Genomic DNA, 15,525 nt, shown 5'->3' on the forward strand with positions numbered 1-15,525 from the left:
AAAGTTACGTTACCGAAATCCCTCATTTGTTTAGGAAAAACATAACCTATTCCCTCAACCCTTGCTCTTTTTACATGACACATGTATGCATCACATGTACGTGACCGATTGAGCCTGACCTACAGTATAATATATCATAATCACATTATTAAATTGGTTATAACAAACTCTGAACACTAACACATGACAGCAAGTACAAATAAACTTGAAATGGGGGAATGTTTAGTGGTTGCCCAGGAGGGAAAGGGGAAGTCAGATGTGTGGAATAAATTTGCCAAGTTGTGGAAAATACTGGAGATCAAAAAAAGTTCCTCTGTGGAGATGGGAGTAACTTCCAGAAGGACAACCATCTCTGCAGCACTCCACCAATCAGGCCTTTATAGTAGTGTGGATAGACGTGTGGATAAATTCCCAATCTGGCCCTCAAACCATCATGGTCACCTAATAATCCCCAGTTTACAATTGGCTCATTCATCCCCCTCCTCTCCCCTGTAACTATTCCCCAGGTCGTTGCTGCAAATGAGAACGTGTTCTCAGTCAACTTACCTGGTAAAATAACGGTAAAATAAAATAAAATAAAGACGGAAGCCTATACTCAGTAAAAGAAACATGACAGCCCGCTTGGAGTTTGCCAAAAGGCACTGAAAGGACTTTCAGACCATGAGAAACAAGATTCTCTGGTCTGATGAAACCAAGATTTAACTCTTCGGCCTGAATGCCAAGTGTCATGTTTGGAGGAAATCTGGCACCATCCCTACGGTGAAGCATGATGGTGGCAGCATAATGCCGTGGGGATGTTTTCAGCGGCAGGTACTGGGAGACTAGTCAGGCACCCTCATAGATTTCATCCTGACCAACATGCCCTCTAAATACATATCTGCTGTCTTCAACCAGGATCTCAGCGATCACTGCCTCATTGCCTGCATCCGTAATGGGTCTGCGGTCAAACGACCACCCCTCATCACTGTCAAACGCTTCCTAAAACACTTCTGCGAGCAGGCCTTTCTAATAGACCTGGCCCGAGTATCCTGGAAGGATATCGACCTCATTCCGTCAGTAAAGGATGCCTGGTTATTTTTTCAAATTAATTTCCTCACCATCTTAAATAAGCATTCCCCATTCAAAAAATGTAGAACCAGGAACAGATATAGCCTTTGGTTCACTCCAGCCTGACTGCCCTTGACCAGCACAAAAGCATCCTGTGGCACACTGCATTAGCATCGAATAGCCCCCGCGATATGAAACTTTTCAGGGAAGTTAGGAACCAATATATACAGGCAGTTAGGGAAGCAAAGGCTAGCTTTTTCAAACAGAAATTTGCATCCTGTAGCACAAACTCCCAAAAATTCTGGGACACTGTAAAGTCCATGGAGAGTAAGAGCACCTCCTCCCAGCTGCCCACTGCACTGAGGCTAGGAAACACTGTCACCACAGATAAATCCACAATAATTGAGAATTTCAATAAGCATTTTTCCACGGCTGGCCATGCTTTCCACCTGGCTACCCCTACCCCGGTCAACAGCCCTGCACCCCCCACAGCAACTTGCCCAAACCTCCCCCATTTCTCCTTCACCCAAATCCAGATAGCTTATGTTCTGAAAGAGTTGCAAAATCTGGAACCCTACAAATCAGCTGGGCTAGACAATCTGGACCCTCTCTTTCTAAAATGATCCTCCGCAATTGTTGCAACCCCTATTACTAGCCTGTTCAACCTCTCTTTAGTATCGTCTGAGATCCCCAAAGATTGGAAAGCTGCCGCGGTCATCCCCCTCTTCAAAGGGGGAGACACTCTAGACCCAAACTGTTACAGACCTATATCTATCTACCATGCCTTTCTAAGCTTTTCGAAAGCCAAGTTAACAAACAGATCACCGACCATTTCGTATCCCACCGTACCTTCTCCGCTATGCAATCTGGTTTCCGAGCTGGTCATGGGTGCACCTCAGCCACACTCAAGGTCCTAAACAATATCATAACCGCCATTGATAAAAGAAAAAACTGTGCAGCAGTCTTCATCGACCTGGCCAAGGCTTTCGACTCTGTCAATCACCACATTCTTATCGGCAGACTACACAGCCTTGGTTTCTAAAATGACAGCCTCGCCTGGTTCACCAACTACTTCTCAGACAGAGTTCAGGGTGTCAAATCAGATGCATATTTTGACTATAATTACACATAAAATGACACTTAAAATCAAAACGATACAAGATATTTAAAAAAAGCTTCTGTAAAAGTCTGACTATAAGACCTAAGAACCTGTGTGTGGAATAATGTGAATGAATTGGCACACCGGGAACATGTCATTTTTATAAAACGGCCAATAAAATAAGCTAATGTAATTAAAATGTACTTCCCATAAATATGACCATTTATGCCACATTAATTAAGCTAGTATTCATGTATCACTTCTAAACTGACAAATAAACATAAAATATAGTTTTTACAAATACATTAGCATGTTTAATACATTTGTTTCAATTAATAGAGCATATGCTTTGAATACTGCTCTGTTGGGCAAATATGCAGTTTTGGGAAAATTCTCATATCACTTTTCTCTATTTGTCACATACAATGATTTTGTATGGCTGTTGAAATGTGCAAAACATTAATCAGCTATGCCTGCCCCATATGTAAGGCCCTCTTTGACTTTCTTGACTGTGTCATGGGACCTGCGCTTACACTTGGCACACTCCATTGAAGCAGCATCAGTTCTCACAACTCCTCTCTGATTGCTTCCAGTGTCACCAAAGTGCTGTCAAGCCACAATTTGTTCATCGCATTTGATACAGCAGCTCCCTCATTAAACGTGGCTACTGCCATACAGGCTGCACCGTCAATGCGTCTTTTGCCCACCAAGAAGGTTTTGGGGCATCGCGACCATATTACAGAGTTCAGACATTCATATGAATTCTGGGTTCCTCCGTGCTACATTATTTTATATCCTATGATATACATGTACCATTTTCTGTGCAACCTCTCTTTTAAAAAAATGTATGGCCTCCGAGGTTTTATTGACAGGGTGGATCTTCACCATTTTCTATGGCTCGCTTGTACCAGCACCAATGCACACACCCATCCTGTAGTTGGAAGTGAATCCTCTCTTGTGCCATGTGCCATCGAAGGATACATTAATGTCTATGATGGCATCCTCATCCTCCTTCAGCAACTCTGCTATGTCTGGTTCTATATCTGCGTATGCTCTTCTAATTATCTTTGTAGCACTCTCCAGACTGTAGCCCTCTCTGAATCTCTGCAACTAAAGTGGGGGGGGGGGGGGGGGGGGGGGGGGGGGGGGGAGTACTTATTATGTCTGTCGACATTAGTCATAACTGCAGGACTAAATATCAGCATGTTACCCTATGTAAATATTAGCATATTAGCATGCATTTACTTTATGTAAAGCTAATTTCTCAGTAATCACAGTAGGCTACAGCCCTATGACACTGTAGGCCTGTGTGGCAGTCTCATTGTATAGTTATGTTTTCCTATCACTCTGTTTAATTAACTTTGAATACTTTTGCTGGAGCAAGGAAATAAATATTTTTTATACACATCAAGTCACCTGACAATAATGGGCCACTCTCTCCTTTTATTTACCTGTCACTCTCCTGCCATGTCTCTGATATGAGCTGAGACGCAAATCCCTTTGCTTATATTCTTTAGAGCTGCATAACCAAGTCCAAGTTCATGGGCTGGAGGAACCATCCAAACATTTATATCAAATGCCACATCTCCCCTGGAGCACTCCTGGAGGAATTGTAAACACTCCTCCTAAATTCATCACGATCACCTTCACAGTCTGCACATTCTATCACGACAGAATTACAGAATCACTGGTTGGTGGGGTCTACGGTGATTTTCCGTCCAGTGTTTAGACACCTAGGGCAAATCAAATCATGTACAAGTTGGTTTATTTGTGACGCAGAATAAAAGCCACTGTTGGCTGGCTGCTGTCTGGTTGATCTCTGCTAGTTGTCATCTTCATCTTAACTAATTTGCTCCACAACGTGCTGCTGCCGGCTACCTACTTTTCCTCCTCTACCTGTACTGCCACTGCCTCAATCGGCTGATCAGGCAAATTTTTTCTTTCATTCACTGCTTTTCTCGCATTGTCTAACTGAGATCGCCTATTTTTATTCACATACTGTAGGTATATTCTTAGAGATTGTCTCATTTTCTCTCTCTTTACGTGGATTCTTCGCGGGAGATATTTTCAAAAAAGAAAGTCCTGTGCGGTACAAGGCATTTTAACCAATCAGGTTGCCGGAAGGGCCTTTAAATGCCAGTAACCAATTGGATGTCAGAAAATTACTCATATTTCAGCACGAAACACTATGTCTACAAAGGATATAGCCATGTATGGACTAGCTATCGATATGCTCCGGAAAACAAGCTTTTGAATGATATATGATTCAACATGGAGCATTTTAAAAATAGCGGTTGAAGTTCTATCAAGAACGACATTGATGGTAGGTGTAGTTGACGGAGTGGGGATAAAATGATACAAATAAAGTATTTATATAAACTCAGCTAAAAAAGAAACGTCCTCTCACTGTCAACTGCGTTTATTTTCAGCAAACTTAACGTGTAAATATTTGTGTGTAAATATTTGTATGAACATAACAAGATTCAACAACTGAGACATAAACTGAACAAGTTCCACAGACATGTGACTAACAGAAATGAAATAATGTGTCCCTGAACAAAATCAAAAGTAACAGTCAGTATCTGGTGTGCCCACCAGCTGCATTAAGTATTGCAGTGCATCTCCTCATGGACTGAACCAGATTTCCCAGTTCTTGCTGTGAGATGTTACCCCACTCTTCCACCAAGGCACCTGCAAGTTCCCGGACAATTCTGGGGGGAATGGCCCTAGCCCTCACCGTCCGATCCAACAGGTCCCAGGGGTGCTCAATGGGATTGAGATCCGGGCTCTTCGCTGGCCATGGCAGAACACTGACATTCCTGTCTTGCAGGAAATCATGCACAGAATGAGCAGTATGGCTGGTGGCATTGTCATGCTGGAGGGTCATGTCAGGATGAGCCTGCAGGAAGGGTACCACATGAGGGAGGAGGATGTCTTCCCTGTAACGCACAGCGTTGAGATTGCCTGCAATGACAACAAGCTCAGTCCAATGATGCTGTGACACACCGCCCCAGACCATGATGGATCCACCTCCAAATCGATCCCGCTCCAGAGTACAGGCCTCGGTGTAACGCTCATTCCTTCGACGATAAATGCGAATCCGACCATCACCCCTGGTGAGACAAAACCGTGACTTGTTAGTTAGTGAAGAGCACTTTCTGCCAGTCCTGTCTGGTCCAGCGACGGTGGGTTTGTATCCATAGGTGACGTTGTTGCAGTGATGTCTGGTGAGGATCTGCCTTACAACAGACCTACAAGCCCTGAGTCCAGACTCTCTCAGCTTATTGCGGACAGTCTGAGCACTGATGGAGGGATTGTGCGTTCCTGGTGTAACTCGGCATTTGTTGTTGCCATCCTGTACCTGTCCTGCAGGTGTGATGTTCGGATGTATTGATCCTGTGCAGGTGTTGTTACACGTGGTCTGCCACTGCGAGGATGATCAGCTGTTCGTCCTATCTCCCTGTAGCGCTGTCTTAGGCGTCTCACATTGCAATTTATTGCCCTGGCCACATCTGCAGTCCTCATGCCTCCTTGCAGCATGCCTAAGGCACGTTCACGCAGATGAGCAGTGACCCTGGGCATCTTTCTTCTGGTGTTTTTCAGAGTCAGTAGAAAGGCCTCTTCAGTGTGCTAAGTTTTCAAAACTGTGACCTAATTGCCTACCGTCTGTAAGCTGGTGTTTTAACAACCGTTCTACAGGTGCATGTTCATTAATTGTTTATGGTTCATTGAACAAGCATGGGAAACACTGTTGAAACCTTTTACAATGAAGATCAGTGTTATTTGTTATTTGGATTTTTCTGAAGTATCTTTGAAAGACAGGGTCCTGAAAAAGAGTTTACATTATTGCCAATTTCTTTGTACATTATATGAAAGTATGGAAGTTATAGTTGCAAAATATCCCAAAATATGAAAATTGACAGATGGAAGCAAAATCTAAAAATGTTCCTGTGATGCCTGGGCTTAAGCTCCGAAGACTGAGCTGTCTCATGCTAGCCATGTGAAAAACAACAACATAGGACACGTTCTTAATGTTTTGGTATTTAGCCATGTTTTATCGATTCCAGGGCTGTAGCCAGTGAATTTCTGGTTGTTGAAAGGAAAAGCATCAATCACAAATTCACCGTTGCCACAGCGCTGCCTCTCGCCCCAAGCGCTTCCTCAGTGAACGGTCCTTGCTATTCGGGATCCTTGGGACGTCACTGCGCCATTGACATTTAAAATGGTTAAGGTAAGTGTTACGGTTAGGGTTTAGAGTAGGGACATCCCAAGGATTCCGGATAGCCCTAACCCTCAATGAACAGGGTCAAGTACTCTTACACAGCTAGTTAGCTGGCCAGATGGGGGTGGCGAAACGTGAATTTGTACCAGTCCCTGAAAAGTGACAACCCATACATCAAAATGTAGCTACGAAGAGATACTTGCTATGTAACTTGCTATATTTTTTGTGTCTCTGAAAACATTTGAATGACAGAGCTTGAAGAATAGCCTTCGCAAAGAGCAAATATAACAAACTGGATTTCAGGGTCTTCACTTAATGGCTGTAACGTTAACGTTACCACAGAGTTGAACATTCTTAGCACAGGACTTGCTTTACATTTGGACATAGCATCCACTGTGTCATGACACCCAACCATGAATATTCACGTAAACGTATATGTGACTCGTTTCAGGAAACGATGCATATGTTGTGCATCACCACTTCACAGGAGAGCCATTTGAATGTAAACTTTGGCAGAAATGCCTTCTGGAACATGTGAACATGCATGTGTCTTAATAACAAACGTGTATGCCATATGCAAATACGAGCAAAATTGTTAAATCACGAGCCTAGTTGGTTTTGCCACAGAAAAAGCCAGCAACCTTCCAACTAGCCCTTATTTGCTGAGATAATGAGTGGGCTGGACATGCTGAGAGATGAGTTCGGATTGGTCTGCCATGTAGCTTGCTTCTGTCTGTAACATGAGCTTTTTTGAAAGATTTCACGTAGTAGAACTGTTGCTCTCTACTTTCTGGAGGACCGAGTTTTGAAATCAGTGGAATTAGAGTGTGATAGCTAAGGAGATGGGGAAAATTATGTTGTTTGATTGCAAATATGCAGATGGAGTCGAAAAGAAAACAAACAGATGGCTGATATATAAAACACCTGTCTCCGGATTACATCTTCAAACTAAGGTCAAACATGGCATCCGTGACAGAGAGAGAGAAGCGTCCATCCATGTATATGGCTAAGATAGTCTAGTAAGCTACATTTTCAGATATTACACATTTCTCATTTAGTCAGAAAGTATTTTCATTTCAAATTAAAATGTACTGCTAGCTAGCAAACTAACATTAGCTGCCCGGCTCGCTAGCTAATGTTATGTGTATGATCTGTAAAGTTATATTATTTGTATCTCAGAGCCATTTGCATTGCTAGTTATAGCCTAATGTTAGCTAGCTAACATTGAACCTGGTTGGTTAGCTACCTGCAGATTCATGCAGGGTAGTAACGTTATGAGTTGGGATTATGGTTCATTGTTTAGCTAGCTAGCTACATGTCGAAACAAAAGACTCTGCTATGCAAGTAACCATTTTAATAGAAAGTTCATGATGTCACTGCGACAACTGTCAATGGACGTAGCTGGTAAATTCTCTCTGGCTATCTACTCCGATTTCAGAGCACTCTCGTCTGAGTGTGCCAGAGCGCAGAATAACTGAAAAATGTATAAATGCTCAACACCCGTTGAATATGGCCGGAGTCAGTAAACGTGGCAAAAAAATGTAATTCAATTGTTGCCAGCAGCACAGTTGCAGTCACCAATGCTCTGGATAACATAAAACACTCAGTTAGTTCACAGTAGTTCACTCTCTTCTCCGACTGGTGTCGTTGTGTTGGGTGATAGTGTTTAGTCTTGCTGTAGAGCGCCAGGCAATGTATAGCCATGTAAAGTGAGCCTTATTCAAGATAAATAATTAAATATAGAAAAAAACGTAATATTCTATGAAGAACGTATTCTTATATCTTACATCTTATATCACTCCTTTTTGGTGGATTAAATGCGATATAAATAGCCTACATCAGTAAAAGGCTAATATCAGCCAATAATATCCGTCAACCGCTAAATCAGTCGGACTCTAATATACCGATAAATCAGTCGGGCTCTAATAGCAATTTATGATTCAAATAGTCATCGGGTTTCCAACTCTATATTTACAAAAACAAGTCATGGTCAAAAAGAAGGACATGTAGTGGGTACACTCCTTCATATTAAAGCTATTTTAAACTATTTTAAGGAAAACTTGTGATAACACATCTGGCTAAATACACACACCCACACATGACCATGAGGAACTAGTTTCTCAACTATTGCCTCAAATGAAAACAGAGATTTGATGATCAACCAACCACATGTTGCTGACTGGCTGGGCAGAGAGATGGGGGGAGAGAGAGAGAGAGGGCACTAGAACAGTCTGTAGCAGTCGGCCTCACTCTACTAGAATCTGAAGTCAAATGTCTACTGTTTGCTGATGATCTGGTGCTTCTGTCACCAACAAAGGAGGGTCTACAGCAGCACCTAGATCTTCTGCACAGATTCTGCCAGTCCTGGGCCCCGACACTAAATCTCAATAAGACCAAAATAATGGTGTTCCAAAAAAGGTCCAGTCGCCAGGACCACAAATACAAATTCCATCTAGACACCGTTGCCATGGCTCACACAAAAAAACTATACATACCTTGGCCTAAACATCAGCGCCACAGGTAACTTCCACAAAGCTGTGAACGATCTGAGAGACAAGGCAAGAAGGGCCTTCTATGCCATCAAAAGGAACATAAAATTCGACATACCAATTAGGATCTGGCAAAAAATACTTGAATCAGTTATAGAACCCTTTATAGTTGTGAGGTCTGGGATCCGCTCACCAACCAAGAATTCACAAAATGGAACAAACACCAAATTGAGACTCTGCATGCAGAATTCTGAAAAAATATCCTCTGTGTACAACGTAAAACACCAAATAATGCATGCAGAGCAGAATTAGGCCGATACCCGCTAATTATCAAAATCCAGAAAAGAGCTGTTAAATTCTACAACCACCGAAAAGGAAGTGATTCCCAAACCTTCCATAACAAAGCCATCACCTTAAGAGAAATTAACCTGGAGAAGAGTCCCCTAAACAAGCTGGTCCTGGTGCTCTGTTCACAAACAAACCACACAGAGCCCCAGGACAGCAACACAATTAGACCCAACCAAATCATGAGAAAACAAAAAGATCATTAATTGACACATTGGAAAGAATTCACATAAAACAGAGCAAACTATAATGCTAGTTGGCCCTAAACAGAGAGTACACAGTGAAAGAATACCTGACCACTGTGGCTGACCCAAACGTAAGGAAAGCTTTGACTATGTACAGATTCAGTGAGCATAGCCTTGCTATTGAGAAAGGCTGCCGTATGTGCACACTGCCCACAAAATGAGGTGGTAACTGAGCTGCACTTCCAAACCTCCTGCCAAATGTATGATCATATTAGAGACACATATTTCCCTCAGATTATACAGATCCAGAATGATTTTTTTTTAAAGTTTGATAAACTCCCATATCTACTGACGGAAATACCACAGTGTGCCATCACAGAAGCAATATTTGTGACGTGTTGCCACAAGAAAATGACAACCAGTGAAGAACAAACACCATTGTAAATACAACCCATATTTATGTTTATTTATTTTCTCTTTTGTACTTTAACCATTTTCACATCATTACAACACTGTACAGTCGTGGCCAAAAGTTTTGAGAATGACACAAATATTCATTTTCACAAAGTCTGCTGCCTCAGTTTGTATGATGGCAATTTGCATATATCCAGAATGTTATGAAGAGTGATCAGATGAATTGCAATTAATTGCAAAGTCTTTGGAATCATGGTTAACTTAAAAGAAACACGTGCCGTCATCATTGCTTTGCACAAAAAGGGCTTCACAGGCAAGGATATTGCTGCCAGTAAGATTGCACCTAAATCAACCATTTATCGGATCATCAAGAACTTCAAGGAGAGCGGTTCAATTTTTGTGAAGAAGGCTTCAGGGCGCCCAAGAAAGTCCAGCAAGCGCCAGGACCGTCTCCTAAACTTGATTCCGCTGCGGGATCGGGGCACCACCAGTACAGAGCTTGCTCAGGAATGGCAGCAGGAAGGTGTGAGTGCATCTGCACGCACAGTGAGGTGAAGACTTTTGGAAGATGGCCTGGTGTCAAGAAGGGCAGCAAAGAAGCCACTTCTCTCCAGGAAAAACATCAGGGACAGACTGATTTCTGCAAAAGGTACAGGGATTGGACTGCTGAGGACTGGGGTAAAGTAATTTTCTCTGATGAATCCCCTTTCCGATTGTACGGGGCATCCGGATAAAAGCTTGTCCGGAGAAGACAAGGTGAGCGCTACCATCAGTCCTGTGTCATGTCAACAGTAAAGCATCCTGAGACCATTCATGTGTGGGGTTGCTTCTCAGCCAAGGGAGTGGGCTCATTCACAATTTTGCCTAAGAACACAGCCATGCATAAAGAATGGTACCAACACAACCTCCAAGAGCAACTTCTCCCAACCATCCAGGAACAGTTTGGTGACAAACAATGCTTTTTCCAGCATGATGGAGAACCTTGCCATAAGGCAAAAGTGATAACTAAGTGGCGAGGGGGAACAAAACATCGATATTTTGGGTCCATGGCCAGGAAACTCCCCAGACCTTAATCCCATTGAGAACTTGTGGTGAATCCTTAAAGAGGTGGGTGGACAAACTAAAACCCACAAATTCTGACAAACTCCAAGCATTGATTATGCAAGAATGGGCTGCCATCAGTCAGGATGTGGCCCAGTAGTTAATTGACAGCATGCCAGGGCAGATTGCAGAGGTCTTGAAAAAGATATATAAGAAATATTGACTCTTTGCATCAACTTCATGTAATTGTCAATAAAAGCCTTTGACACTTATGAAACACTTGTAATTATACTTCAGTATTCCATAGTAACATCTGAACAAAAATATCTAAAGACACTGAAGCAGCAAACTTTGTGAAAATGTATATTTGTATCATTCTCAAAACGTTTGGCCACAACTGACATTTGAAATGTCTTTATTATTTTGGAACTTCTGTGAGTGTAATGTTTACTGTTCATTTTTATTGTTTTTTTCTTCTCACTTTTGTTCATTATCTACTTCACTTGCTTTGGTATACGTTTCCCATGCCAATAAAGCCCCTTGAATTGAATTGACAGAGGGTGCAGCCATACTATTAGAGAAGCCCTTTTCAGGTCATTGATCTGAGGCATAGATAGAGAGAGTGGGTGGGAAACTAACGCTGCAATTATGGCCAAATGGACAGTAAATAACTGACATCGTCCTGCTTTTCACAGAGAAAAACAAAAGAAAACATGATTAGGTCATAAAGCTTTGGAATGCAGTCTGGAAAAAGTAACTTTTCCCTGTATTCCAAGAGTTCTTGAAAACATATGCTCTATCCATCAATACACTGTAGGTCGAAAATGTTGTAATTGGCACAGCAATAACAGCTTTGCTAAGTTGTATTTGAGACACAATAATGACATCCCTAGGTAATAAAATACAAACAAAATGTAGAAGCAACAGTCACAACCATTCACCAATGGACTAAACACATTTTGCAACAGACATCAAGAGTTGAACAACACTCAACACATCGACCAAACATAATGCAAACTCTACGCAAACAAAGATAACAGGTTTTCAAACCTGCAGAGGTCTGGAGTGTTTTCTTATATTCGCCTTTAGACAGAGAGAAAACATCGTTTTTTGGGGGCATCTGTACTTTACTTTACAATTTATATTTTTAACAACTTCTACTTCACTACATTCCTAAATAAAATAATGTACTTTTTACTCCATACATTTTCCCTGACACCCAAAAGTAATCGTTACAGTTTGAATACAGGACAGAAAATGGTCCAATTCACACACTTATCAAGAGAACATCCCTGGTCATCCCTTTTCCCTCTGATCCGGCGGACTAACTAAACACAAATGCTTAATTTGTAAATTATGTCTGTGTTGGAGTGTGCCCCTGGCGATCCGTAAATAAAAAAATAATCATATAAATGCCTTATATTGCTTAATATAAGGCATTTGAAATGATTAATACTTTTACTTTTACGTTCGATACTTACGTTTATCTATAACCAAATACTTTTAAACTTTCACTCAAATAGTATTTTACTGGGTGACTTTCACTTTTACTTGAGTCATTTTCTATTAAGGTATCTTAACTTTCATCAAGTATGACAATTGGATACTTTTTCCACGACTGCCAAGGCGTGAAAATGACAACATCAAAATCGCTATTACATAATGCACTCGCATCTTACGTCTATCACACACACAATTACGCGAATGTGCTATTCCTATCGAATGCAAACACAAACAGCGCCATAAATAGCCAAACCAGCATTGAAAAATGACACATCTACTTACAATGAAAAGCTTCCACACAAAAATCCAGACTGGTGGTGCAATAATATCTTCGGTAAATGGGTAATCTATTAGCGAAAAGGAATCTTCTAAACCCTTATCCAGATGCGGAGCAGAACAACGGAACATCAGTTGTTGGTCGGCAGGAGAGAAACAGCAGTGTAGAAGAGTTCAAGGAAAAATATAACAAGTGGAAAGATAGTTCGTTGCGTCTCCTGTGAAGTGCACTACGATGGCACAGAGCTCGCGAGGAAATAAAGTGTCACAGCTGTCAAGATGCATGGAGCCTTGCTCCCTGCCCACGTACCATGTGGTGTGGCTGCAGCCTGGAGTAAAAATGCTGCTGAAACCTGAGAGGCAGGGTGTGTGACGTCACGCTCCAGCTCCAGGCTGAGCTCTATTCAAACCAAAGTGGCCAGCGCTCTCTCTGTTCTCTCTCTCAGCACAAATCCAAACAAAGGGAATCAGAGAGAGGAGTCATAGAAAACAGTTTCAACAGCATTTACTGTCTCTGTGTGTGCAGGAGCCAGTGAGGGGATGCACAACCTGCATTGAGATCACCCTCCTATTCTCTTTAGAATTAAAGCGCACTCTTCTGTATGTCAGTTGCTCCCAGTGGCTCGTGGTAAAACCAGGGTGAGATAAAACATTTTTGTACCTTTTATTTAACTAGGCAAGTCAGTTAAGAGCACATTCTTATTTACAATGAAAGCCTAGGAACAGTGGGTTAACTGCCTTGTTCAGGAGCAGAACGAGAGATATTTACCTTGTCCGCTCAGGGATTTCATCTAGCAAGCTTCTGGTTACTGGCCCAACACTCTAACCACTAGGCTACCCAGCGCCCTGATTGAGAGGAAGGTGTTACTGGAACGATGAGAGGAAGGTGTTGCGCTGGAATGTCAATGGAACAGAAAGATAGAGGTGTTAAAATAACCAGAATTTGAATCAGGAAAAGAGTTCTGATGAAAAATCTGCTCACAGCAATATTAGCAGGGAGGAGCCTCAATAATGACAAACTTCATAGCTGTGCTATCACCCCAACAAGTGAGTATAGAGGTTCAACTATCTAATATAATAGTGTGACTCTTTTGCATTGACATAAAATAGGTATGAACTATACTGGAAAAATATATAAATGGAACATGTAAAGTGTTGGTCCCATGTTTCATGAGCTTAAATAAAAGATCCCAGAAATGTTCCATATGCACAAAAAGCACATTTCGCTCAAATTTTGTGCAGAAATGTGTTTACATCCCTTTTAGTGAGCATTTCTCCTTTGCCAATATAATCCATCCACCTGAAGCTGAATAAACAGCACAACACAATGCCACACAACACAATGCCACAGATGTCTCAAGTTTTGAGGGAGCGTGAAATTGGCATGCTGACTGAAGGAATGTCCATCAGAGCTGTTGCCAGTAAATTGAATGCTCATTTCTCTACCATAAGCCGCCTCCAAATCGAGGGTGCTGTTGAAGAGACACATCACTGCAGCACTAGACATTTTTGCTAATGTATTAAAAAACAGAAATACCTTATTTACATACGTTTTCACAACCTTTGCTTTGAGACTCAAAATTGAGCTCAGGTGCATCCTGTTTCCATGGATCATCCTTGAGATGTTTCTACAACTTGACTGAAGTCCACCTGTGGTAAATTCAATTGATTGGACATGATTTGGAAAGCTGCACACTTGTATATATAAGGTCCCACTGTTGACAGTGCATGTCAGAGCAAAAACCAAGCCATGAGTTCGAAGGAATTGTCAGTATAGCTCCGAGACAGGATTGTGTTGAGGCACAGATCTGGGGAAGGGCAAAATAATTTCTGCAACATTGAAGGTCCCCAAGAACACAGTGGCCTCCATCATTCTTAAATGGAAGAAGTTTGGAACTACCAAGACTTTTCCTAGAGCTGGCCGACCAGCCAAACTGAGCAATCGGTGGAGAAGGGTCTTGGTCTCGGAGGTGACCAAGAACCCGATGGTCACTCGGACATAGCTCTAGAGTTCCTCTGTGAAGATGGGAGAACCTTCCAGAAGGACAACCATCTCTACAGTACTCCACCAATTAGGCTTTTATGGTAGAGTGACCAGACAGAAGCCACTTCACAGTAAAAGGCACATGACAGCCCACTTGGAGTTTGCCAAAAGGCACCTAAAGACTCTCAGACCATGAGAAACAAGATTCTCTGGTCTGATGAAACCTAGATTTAACTTTTTGGCCTGAATACCAAGCATCACGTCTGGAGGAAACCTGGCACCATCTCTACGGTGAGGCATGGTGGTGACAGCATCACACTGTGGGGATGTTTTTCAGCGGCAGGGACTGGGAGACTGGTCAAGATTGTGGCAAAGATGAACAGAGCAAAGTACAGAGAGATCCTTGTTGAAAACCTGCTCCAGAGCGCTCAGGACCTCAGACTGGGGTGAAGGTTCACCTTCCAACAGGACAATGACCCTAAGCACATAACTAAGACAACGCAGGAGTAGCTTCGGGACAAGTCTCTGAATGTCCTTGAGTGGCCCAGCCAGAGCCCGATCGAACGTCTCTGGAGGGACCTGAAAATAGCTGTGCAGCAACGCTCCCCATCCAACCTGACAGAGTTTGAGAGGGTCTGCAGAGAAGAATGGGAGAAACTCCCCTAATACAGGTATGCCAAGCTTGTAGCGTCATACCCAAGAAGACTCAAGGCTGTAATTGCTGCCAAAGGTATGTCAACAAAGGGTCTGAATACTAATGTAAATGTGATATTTCTGTTTTTTTTAATGAATTAGCAAAGAATTCTGAAAACCTGTTTCTCCTTTGTCATTATGGTGTATTGTGAGTAGATTGATGAGGGGGGAAAACAATTTAATACATTTTAGAATAAGGCTGTAACCTAACAAAATGGAACAAAGTG

General features: G+C 42.1%; 1 protein-coding gene across 4 annotated transcripts in view; it reads right to left on the minus strand.

The window, feature by feature from the left end:
* Positions 1-12,964, minus strand: part of LOC129866598 (pleckstrin homology domain-containing family A member 5-like) — a 112,686-nt gene extending 99,722 nt beyond the window's left edge. For 3 of the 4 annotated variants that reach the window (XM_055939352.1, XM_055939354.1, XM_055939351.1), the window contains exon 1: positions 12,628-12,964. The gene's annotated coding sequence lies outside the window, so the exon portion shown is untranslated. The remainder of the gene's footprint in view (positions 1-12,627) is intronic. The other variant, XM_055939353.1, reaches the window with a different exon arrangement.
* Between the last annotated feature and the right edge of the window lie 2,561 nt (positions 12,965-15,525).

Source organism: Salvelinus fontinalis, chromosome 12 (assembly GCF_029448725.1).
Source record: "Salvelinus fontinalis isolate EN_2023a chromosome 12, ASM2944872v1, whole genome shotgun sequence".
Taxonomy (NCBI): Eukaryota; Metazoa; Chordata; class Actinopteri; order Salmoniformes; family Salmonidae; genus Salvelinus; species Salvelinus fontinalis.